The sequence below is a fragment of the Saccostrea cucullata genome, unplaced genomic scaffold (assembly GCF_032062105.1).
Source record: "Saccostrea cucullata isolate Sc308-1 unplaced genomic scaffold, CSIRO_AGI_Scuc_v1 ctg17509, whole genome shotgun sequence".
NCBI classification, from domain to species: domain Eukaryota; kingdom Metazoa; phylum Mollusca; class Bivalvia; order Ostreida; family Ostreidae; genus Saccostrea; species Saccostrea cuccullata.
In genome coordinates this window covers 1-11,578 of record NW_026938319.1, presented here as the reverse complement: position 1 = coordinate 11,578, position 11,578 = coordinate 1, and the positions used below count along the sequence as shown (strand labels likewise).

The following is an 11,578-nucleotide window of genomic DNA, read 5'->3' as shown; positions in this document are numbered from 1 at the left end:
ACTTGGCGTACAAGTAGACTATACCAAGATACATAAACTAGTGCATCGGTTTTTGATTTCGATGAACGGTGTTGCCATGGTTACTAAAAATAGAATTTTATGAGAAATTCCTTTAACACGCTACTCCTCCTACAGTTTTGGTCTGATTCCAATATAACTTGGCACACAAGTAGACTACACTAAGATACACAAGTTTATCTTTTAAAAAGATAGGTGAGCTAGCGCCGTAGCATTTTTTAAACACAGAAAGGAAGATCCGTGATAAAGTGATTTATTTTGCTGAATTCCTTAATTTTTATCAAGGCTGGAGAATGATAAGTTATTATTGTTCTGTGAGGCGTATTTTGTAGACACAAAGGTTAAGAAATAAGGGGGGGGGTGACCTATTGGAGTTTTGGCGCAACGGAACATATATGACCTTTACTGGAGGGGGGGCTCTATATAATATGAAGAAGATTGCATGTATGAACTGATTTAAAGAAGAGAATTTCATGGCAATGTAGCAAAGAAAATACATGGGAGCTGAAAGGAATATAGAAAATAACTCAAAGTGTATGTCGTGTAAAGAGTCCAGAGAGTTTAGAACGCATGTGAAGTAGCTTAATTGGTCCTTTGGGTCATCTTTGTCAAGATATGTTAGGATAAAAGCCATACACATCAGGATTTTTTAAACACAAATAGTGGACTTATTCGTTATTTTTAGTGTAAAATTCTTGCTTCTGTTTCTGGAATTCGTAAGATTGGCTGAATTGACCAATCAGAAGTTAGAATCTATCTTTGATTGTGCTTAGATGTAAAAAAAAAAAAAAAAAAAAAAACAACAAAAAACAAAAAAAAAAACAAACAACCTCCTTTGTCATTGTTTAGAACAATCAGATAATGATTCGGGCTTTTCCGTCATCAAAAAAAAAAAAAAAGCCCAGAATTTGAAATATTATAAATATGAAGTTATCTTTAAAGTGTAAGTTACACAATAAATAAACAGTTATTTCATGCTACAACACGATACAACGAAATAGTTATCATACGGTCTATCTGTAGTAGTTTTCACATTTTTCCCAGAATGTACGACCATGGCGGCCGAGCATGCGTATTCAAGGAATTTGGACTAACGTAGTTGCTAGCGCTCGAGAGCGCTAGCAATAAACTGTAACGTGTTCTCTTTTGATACTGGATCCCTCAGTTACTAAACTGAGACCGAGACTCAAAAATAATAATACCTTAAACTTATCGCCTGCCAAAATATACAGATACGGCGAACGTATATACAAAAATAATCGCCTGCAAAATATACAAATAAGGCGGTACGAGTTCCTCTCGTACAAAAAAAAATGATTACCCTTAATTACCTAACAAAACAAATCACTAATAAAAATCACTATCAAAAATACTAACTAAGGTATACTAACTATATACAAACTTACACTACTTAGAATATTACTCAACTGATGAGTAAAATCTTCCGCTCAATGAGTGCTCAACAAATGAGTACTCAGCTACTCAACACTTAAAACTAAAGAAACTTATTCTTTTTATATATATGTCCACTGAGGACAAGTCGAGCTTTTCCCGCGAGAGTAAGGATGCTTGATCCACGTTCTCTTATGGGAAACTGTCGGCTTACCCATAACTCCTTACCTAACACAACCTTTCGCTTCTGAAGCCAAACCAACGCTAGCGTTGTGACGTTTATATACCCTTAGAGCGGTAGTCACGTGACCTGCCAACTAATGGCGCCAAATTCAAATCTGGTTAACACTATTTACATTACAAAACTAATGCATCGGTTTTTTGATTTCGATGAATAATGTCGCCATGGTTACTAAAAATAGAATTTTTTTTTTAGATAATCCTTTAAAACGCTACTCCTCCTACAGTTTTGGTCTGATTTCAATATAACTTGGCACACAAGTAGACTACACTAAGATACATAAACTAGTACATCGATTGTTGATTTGGATGAGTGGTGTTGCCATGGTTACTAAAAATATTTTTTTTGTGTGAAATTCCTACTTGTGTGCCAAGTTATATTGAAATCAGACCAAAGCTAGCATTTTGAAAGATTTTCACAGATATTTCTATTTTAGGCAACACCGTTCATTGAAATCAAAAACGGATATACAGAATTATGTATCTTAGTGCAGTCTACTTGTGGGCTAAGTTATATTGAATTCAGACCAAAACTGTGGGAGGAATACCATTTTGAATGTATTTCAAAATAATTTCTTTTTTTAGTAACAACGGTAACACCGTTCATTGAAATCAAACACCGAGAATTATTTATCTTAGTATAGTCTACTTGTGTGCAAAGTTATATTGAATTCAGATCAAAACTGTAAGAGGTATAGCATTTTGAATGTATTTCAAAAATTTTTCTGTTTTTAGTAACAACAACTCATTGAAATCAAAAACCGATACACAGAGGGTGCGTTCCCAGTTTTTCAGATGGTAACCATCGGTATTTTTAATTACCATTATTATACCAATGGTACCATGTTTACCAATGGTAGTTACCACTGGTAAACTTTTTTGTAGGCCGACAACATTCACGTTAGGATTGGTAGCGCGGGATTTTTGTTCATTAGTGGGATCGTAAAAATGGCGGAAAACACAGTGCACGCGAATGTGAGAGACATTTCGCATGTAGTTTTGCCTCTTCAGTTGGAAATAAAAGGGAAAACTTTAAATTTTTGGTCAGGGGAAAAGATTTGAAGTATTTATCGGATCGTAAGTACAAAATTGAGTCACTACTTTACCTGTATATACATCATAGACACCCCCTTCTCAATCCGCGCGTTTTTTTTTAATAAAACCTGTATTATAAAATGATAAGTATATATGTATAAATTCTTTGTTTAAAACGCATATTTAGATTATACATGAGTCATGACAAAAAATCCTTCGAATAATACATACAATTAATGTCCATGAAATCGTTATATATTTGTTGACAGTGTAATGCATGTTTTATCATCCGTGTATGTAGTAATTATAGTATACACGCATACATTTGTATAATAATTTTCTCATCATCTTTAGGCGAAATGACCTATTTAAAAAACAGTATAAAATTCCTTTTTCAGTTGTCTTACACTTTCTGAATTTCTTTTTAATTGTCCCCCGCTTGAAAAGTGGGGGATATTAATTTGGGTTTGTCCGTCCGTCCGCCCGGCCGTCTTTCTGTCTGTCTGTAACGCTTTCGTTTCCACATGATATCTCGAGAACCCTTTGAGCTTTTGCAATGAAATTTAGCATAGCAACTGCCTATGGACATAAGAAGAACCCTATTGATTTTGAGGTCAAAAGGTCAAAGGTCAAGGTAATAAATAAGCAAATTCTGTCTGTTATAATACTTTCGTTTCCACACGATATCTCTAGAACCATTCGAGCTATTGCAATGAAATTTTACATAACTCCCTGTGGCCTAATAAAGACCCCTATGGATTTTGAGGTCAAAAGGTCAAAGTCCAAGGTCGTAAATTTACACATTCTGTCTGTGTGTAACACTATCATTTCCGGGCGATATTTCAAGAAGATTTTGAGCTTATTCAATGTAATTTTATACGAAAATTCCCTAGGACCTCTCTCACCCCTCTCAAAGTGCCCCGCCCCGTTTGTTTTATTAGCATTTATAGTATTACATGTCGCTATTTTTAGCACAGGGGCACGAGGAGAGTTATTGCGTATAAAATAGGTTCTCGGCGGACTTTATGTTCTTATTACATCTATTAGAACTGTTTAATAAAGGCTAAATAAATCAAACACCTGGATTGTGTAAAATTTTGACAATACCCAACATGAATATATACATGTATTTGACTTTACTTCTGCATATACTTGACTCCATTTAAAGCGATTCCGTGGTCTACTGGTATGTTTCTCGCTTCCAATGTGAGAGGTCCCGAGTTCAAGTCCTGGACGGACACTTTTTTTTTAGAAATACTTTTTTTTTACTAAATAATAGTATTCAGCACGCGAAATCAAAAAATTACGAGGTCTGGCTTGTACAAACTCATAAAATCATCATTACAGTGTGATAAATATTCCATATAAAAAGAATCTTCTATACACATAATAAAGAATAAGCAATAAAATCTTTATAGGGTCTGTAAGTCTCGTCACGTGACCTGCGAGATTTAGCGAGAAACCACACTTCCGGGTACAAACAACATAATGGCTCTTTCGATATTGTATTGGGCAAATTATGTTGAAGGGCTATCTAAGATTAAAAGAAAAAGTGAGGCTGCAGTCGAGTCGGGGCGTGTGTTAAAGTTTGTTTTAGATGAACTGCGGGTCATTTCGGGTAATGTCCAAGCGTCAATGAGAGACACTTCTTACAGAGTGCAGGTAAGCATCTCCGATATTCTTTCTCCCGTTTTCAGATCGGTACACATTCTGTTGATTTAGCTATAAAGCTTGATTTAAAGATATGTCTTTATTAAGTTATTCAGAAAATCATTATTTAGCTATTTGTCTCTTTTTCTCTTAATTCAATAATTGTTATTTTCAACAAGAACTGAAGAAGTCGGTTAAAGAGCTTACCATAGCTCATGTTATTTCTGTTATACTGTATATATGTGCCGACTATAAATAAAAGTTACTTGACTTGACTTGAAGAAGTGTGTGAGCTAATGCTCACTAGTAATACCCCGCTCTGATGTGAATATACTCTATCATATTATTACACACATGTTCATTTACAGGCAGATGCACAAATAAGTAGAAGTTGACACAAGAATCATACAAAAAACAATAAGATATTAACATCCTTACTTAGGATTAAAAATATCCAAAGACCTTAAATGGAAAGAGCATATAAATATCATCTCAAATAAAGCCAGTGCCACCTTAGGCCTCCTAAGAAGGAATTTACAGCATGTATGGGAATGTAGGAAAATGGCATACACTGCACTCATAAGATCTATATTGGAGTATGGAGCTATCATCTGGGACCCATACACTACACAGGAAATATCTTAATTAGATTGTATGCAAAGAAGGGGTGCAAGATTCATGATGAAAGATTACAAATTAAGGGAAGATAGTACAATGTCCAAGATGCTCAAAGAACTTGACCTTCCCTTATTACAAACTCGACACCACCAACAAAGGCTGATCTTTTTTTACAAACTGGTTGAGAGGCAGATACCAGCTATAACACCTGATCAATTCATTAAAAACCACAAAACAAAAACAAAAAGAAACATCAGACCTAAAGTTTATGGTACGGAAAGATGCACAGATAAACAGGAAGTTGACCTCGGATTTGAACAAAAATGAATCCCACCATGTGGCATGTCTCAGCAAAGTATGTGGTAAAATTTCAAGCATCTGTGATTGATTAGTAGTTGCTGAGGAAACTGAGACCAAAAATTTGTTATGAACAGACACACTGACGGACAGATAGCTACCAGACAGACAGACACACAACGGTAAAACAGTATTATAATACCCCCCTCTCCTTTGCATCTTAGTGTAGTGATAGTATTCAACCTTGAACTCTTCCAAAAACAATGCGTGTGAACATTGCAAATTTCTTGTCCTTCAGAGACTTTAAACGCAAAATTCTTTAAACTTTGGGACTATTAATTATATAAAGCAAGTAATTTGTGACCTCATAGTTATTGAATGAATTGTAACAAGGTCAATTATGATTAACAAGATAATTCATTGAAACTTATTTTTAGATTTTTTTGGAATCTGAAGACAGTGGCCTTATGAAGTCATCAACATGTGAATGCCCCATGGGGCAATATAAATGTCATCATGTGGCAGCAGCACTTTTATTTGGGTAAAAAGACTTCATTTTCCAGGCTTATTTTCATAGATTTAAAGCGCATTACAGTAATTTTTATTTACTGACATTGAATTCATAAATAGTAGTGATTTCATATATCATATTTTTTTATTTTCTTCGTTGTAAATTTAAATTAAAAACATCAGGTGGTCAAGTGCAAGGCAACTATGTTTTTGAGTACAAAATGTATATTTACATTTTTTTTATTGCAGATACAAAAGGGCAAGCAAAACTGATATTAAGTGTAGTTGGTTGAAACACCCGAAGTCAGCACCACCCAAAACAACAAAAACAATGGAGGAATTGTACCCCCCTAAGCAGCCTGGATATTCGTAATTTTTTTTTTACTAGAGCAAACTACAGTGCGTGCAAAAACTTATATAACAAAGAATAGTGTAGATTGATGTTGCTTTTATAAATGCATATGCAGAGCTTTGAAACGTGATGTGAAAGCAGAGGACAGATTGTTCTTATTTGATCAACTGGGCCAGTTAGGCAGATTTACAGGTTTTCTTTGAATTGGCAGAAGTTGTGTTATTTATTCAGTTGTGAAATATTCTGAATAATTTTTTTTTGTTGCAGCTATAATTAAACTGGTTATTTTCCAATTTATTCTGGTTATATTTATATGTTGTTTTTCTTGATTTTGTGTTAATAATTTTGTGGATACTAAGTATTCTTCCCTTGTTGTATCAGAAGTTTTCCTGCAAAACTTAGAAAGAGTTTATTTTGAGATGAAATGTCATTTGAAAAGAAATGTTTACATTCCTAACAATCAGACAAAGCTGGATGATATAAAAATGTAACAGAATGTGACAATCACTTTAAAGACAATTTTTTAATGTATGTAGTAGACAGTTTACTGGAAACCTTTTACAAAAAGCATAAGAAAACAAACTAATACTAGTGATAGTGTACTTTCTTTTACAAAATAATAAACATATTTTTATTATATTTAGCAATGCATTGGATTTTGTCAAAGGAACCAGAAGTTCAGAAATTTCCTGTTTCTCTTGTCCAAGATCTTCTGATGAGTGAAGAATACCTTACTGCTGAATGTAAATCAGCTTACTTAAGGTAATGATTATTGTAGAGATATAATATTAATGAAGAGTCTTCAGTATTGAAAAAAAATATCAAAATACTTCTCTGTGAAATGTGATAAAAGAATCAAAGACAAATCATTTACAATAAACTTGATTTGATTTTTCAGAAGTAAACTTGTTGTGTCACAAGAGACTGTTATACAAACTGCCTGGCTTACAATTGGTCAACGTGAAAATGCGATTTGGCAAGCTGTCCGCAAGATGCACTTTACAGCTTCCAACTTTGGGCAAATCATTGGGGCAATTCGTCGAAACTGGTAAAAAAAGGCCAATGTTTGTTCAATGTTGTTTGTAGTGCATACACTACTAATGTCAGCAATCTTACATGGTGTTTATAATTTTAACCTCCATTGATTTTTTAACAGACTGACTGCATCTCTCAAGAAGAAATTGTTGAGCTCTTACAATCTTGAAAAAAGAGCATCAATCCAGTGGGGATTAACCCATGAAAGAACTGCCATTGAAGAATACAGCAAGATTGGGGAAGTTACCGTTCTGGACACAGGACGAAAAGCCAGGTTTCCCAAATTTGGAAACGCGATGGAAACATATGGGAATCGTGACATCAGTAGTTTCCATATAGTTTCCATTTTATGGAAACCACATAGTGGTTTCCAGATAGATTCCCGACATGGAACCATCAACCTGTGGTTTCCCGTAAGTTTCCCAAGATAGGAAACCATGGAAACATGCCCTGGTGGTTTCCATGTAGATTCCCGACATGGAAACAACTAACCTGTGGTTTCCCGTTAGTTTCCCAAGATAGGAAACCATGGAAACATGCCCTGGTGGTTTCCATGTAGATTCCCGACATGGAAACAACCAACCTGTGGTTTCCCGTTAGTTTCCCAAGATAGGAAACCATGGAAACATGCCTCAGTGGTTTCCATATAGATTCCCGACATGGAAGCCACCAATGTGTAGTTTCCCCCATGTTTCCCAGGTAGAGAAACTTTGAAAGTATATCTCAATGCTAACCCACCTACTTTTTATTTTACAAAAAGTTAAAAATTTTCTGATGCTACCATATGCTTACCAATTATAGAAATATTTCAAAAGTGTTTACATGCTGTATCAAAATAATTAACTTCCCTTCAAACAGTTAAAATAAATAGATGTATATTTCTGCGTGATAAAATTTAATATTTCAGCACCGTGAACGCAATTTAATATTAAAAAGAACTATATGCGGTATATTGCATATATTTGCCCCCATAAAAGTCAAATTTTGAAAACTTCCTGAAATGTGCTGAATTCAGTAAATTGTATGAGAAATATAAATTAACAGAAAATATTACAAAGTCAAAGCAGTGTATTCACAATTTTTGTTTTTATGACGTCACAAACTAGTCCACTTTTATATCCTTTTTCAGAAAGAGGACAAAATGGACAAAATTTAAACAATTTTAACTTAAAATTTATAGAGCGCAAGTTTGTTCAGGAACAATATTGACATATTTCATTGATATTATCATTCTACACATTATATAAAAATATTGATCCTGAACACATATGCGCTCGGTGACTTTTACTCAAAATATCGACGAAATATGTACATTTTTCTGTAAAATTAATAAAAAAACTGAAATTTACGTCATGTTTGTGACGTCATTACGTACATATGGCGTCATTACTTATGAAAATCTTCAGTGCTTTGAAGTCAGCATATACTCCCCTGTTTAAGAACTTAATTAAATATATCTCCATGAAAGTTTGATTTGGGGGGCAAATATTGGTTATTACCGAATAAAGTTCTTTATCAAATAAGTTTCGGTAAACTCGTATAGAATGCATGAAATGGAATAGAGAAAATTAAGTGCAGTTATGTAGATATCAATCATTTCCAATCTCACTTTCTTGTAAGCTGTCTATGTTGAATGTTCCTTTGAAAAAAATGCAAGAGCGAAGGGCACCTTTAATGATATTATTTACAGAAAATGTAAAAAGATCGATAAAAAAGTACGTAAGGGTTGCCCGCAACCCTGTGTCTCGCCTGCTGTCGCTGTGGTTAGTAAGAAATGATTGTCTGATAAACTGAAGCATTTATTGACATTTCAGAAGGAATAACTCAAAAAGTGGATCGAGTCATTTTGCTGGTTTTTAAAGAGATATTGTCATGGACTTAATAAGAACTGTAAAACGTTTCTATCTGGACTGACTATAGGTATATTTTATATGGATTTAATATATAACTTTTGCATACTGATGAACACAACATTTTCCTCTTAGTCAATGAAAAGATGCTGAAATGATTTTAATGAATTACATACATTGTAAATTCACAAATTATTGTGATGTTTTTATTATTGCGAATATTGCAACGTGTTATGAGTCGCAATAATTTGAACTTGCATTTTGAAATCAAATCCACTGTATATGTATCAAGTCATTCATGCAGAAAATGTAGGTGAAGATTACCTAATTATGGTACTGATATTGTTGGTTACCCATGATGTGTAGACTGACAAATTATCATGCCACTATAAGTTATAGTTGCTGAGATATGGACCTCCACCATAAATTTATGCAAAGTCACTCATGCGGAAAAATGTAGGTCAAGATGACCTAATTCTGGTACAGGCGTTTGTGGTTACCCATGATGTATCCACTGACAAATTATCATGCCACTATAAGTTATAGTTGCTGAGATATGGACCTCCACCATAAATTTATGCAAAGTCACTCATGCGGAAAAATGTAGGTCAAGATGACCTAATTCTGGTACAGGCGTTTGTGGTTACCCATGATGTATCCACTGACTAACTATCATGCCACTATAAGTTATAGTTGCTGAAATATGAACCTCCATTATCAATTTAACCAAAGTCATTCATGCAGAAAAATGTAGGTCAAAATGACCTAATTCTGGTACTGATGTTGTTGGTTACTTATAACCTGTACAATGACAAATCATCATGCCATTATAAGTTATAGATGCTGAGATATGGACCTCCACCAAAAATTTAACCAAAGTCACTCATGCAGAAAAATGTAGGTCAAGATGACCTAATTCTGGTACTGACGTTTGTGGTTACCCATGATGTATCCACTGACTAATTATCATATCCCTATAACTTATAGTTGCTGGAATATAGGTCTTCACCATAAATTATCATGAAAAAACTAAGTCCAACTTAAGGAAAAAATACGGAAAAATTTGAATTTTTTTTTTCAAAATCATACTTGGGATATAAATTTTTATCCATACTGAATATTGTGTCCAAATTTCAAGAAGACTGAATGAAATTTGAGAAAGTTATTGCAGTTTATAAAACTTTGACATTTGGGTTAACCAAAAGTTGGACGCCGACGACGACGACGACGACGGAATCTATGGTCGCTATGTCTCGCTTCGCGACATTCGTCGCAGGCGAGACAAAAAGTAAATAAAGAAATATGTCAAGTTGCGATTATACAAAATGTAGTGATTAAGGACAGATGAGACGTTCCTCAATAATATAATTATAATTTTTTCCAATATTTTGACATTGAAGACTTACTTTTTTTACATTATAACATGTATTCACAAAAACTCAAGGTACCTTACAAGGCATTTTGTGTGAGATACCAGAGGTTGGCATCTCTTATATACCGGGGTAATCCTTTAGGGAAAAATTCTTCAGTTGGTTTGTCACAATTACATTTTTAGTGTTTCAAATTATTAAAAATCAGTTTAGAAAGTAATAAAGATTTTTATACAAATTTACTATACATTAATATGAAGATTCACAAAACAGATACTTAATGGGAAATGTATCGTCTGACCTTGAAAAAAAACAAAATATAGAAGAGTAAGTATGGTTACATAGAGGTAAATTAAGGTGACTGACTCTCACATCAAAAGCTTAATTAAGTCTTTGTGTAAAATACTAGTAAGCTTGTCTGATTGAAACTTGCCTGTTGTTGATGAAAACTACTATATAAGCAGAAATAGTGGGGATATAATTTTTGCATTATTAGCAAGGGTGCTGAGATTGCTAATATTGAATGTCACTAAAAATTAATTGTGTTTTATTTGTGATACACGTAGCTTCTTTAGTGAGCATTTCAAAACACTAAAATTACTTTATGCCAAAAAAAAAAAATTCCATTTTTTAAGGAGAAATTACTTCATATTTGCATCTCACTGAAATGTCCACTTAAAACCGCAAAAAAGGTGGACATCTTAAAAATATTCAATTTACAGAACTATACATTCAAAACTTTCACAACCTAGGTTTATAAATTTGACAAATTGGTATGGTGCTGATTTTCTTTATGAACGAAGAAGCCCAGGTAATAAAGTTACAGATTTCCTTTCAATTTATTTAGCTTTTCCTTTTTCAGGAATTTGGCTGCATGAATCTGGAACTCTTGGGGCCTCCCCAGATGGTTTCATTCAAGGTGAACCTAAATGCAAACCTCATCTCCAAGTGAAGGGACAGGTTACTAGAACACCAGATATTATTGAGGTGAAGTGCCCATTCTCTGCAAAATCTATGACAGTTAGTGATGCTTGTGCGAACATTAAGGATTTTTATCTCGGTAAGTAAATGTTTGTAAATATATATACATTTGTATCACCCAATATTAACTGACACGTGTTTCATCTCTCCTGCACAGTTTTTTTGTGTGTGTTCATATTAAGTGTTAAGCTCTTTACAAGTAATATAATACATATTTTAATGTTTTTTCT

General features: G+C 33.8%; 1 pseudogene; it reads left to right on the top strand.

Annotated features, from left to right (window-relative positions):
- Positions 1–4,107: 4,107 nt before the first annotated feature.
- LOC134249965 (uncharacterized) lies at positions 4,108–11,427 on the top strand (annotated as a pseudogene).
- Positions 11,428–11,578: the final 151 nt, after the last annotated feature.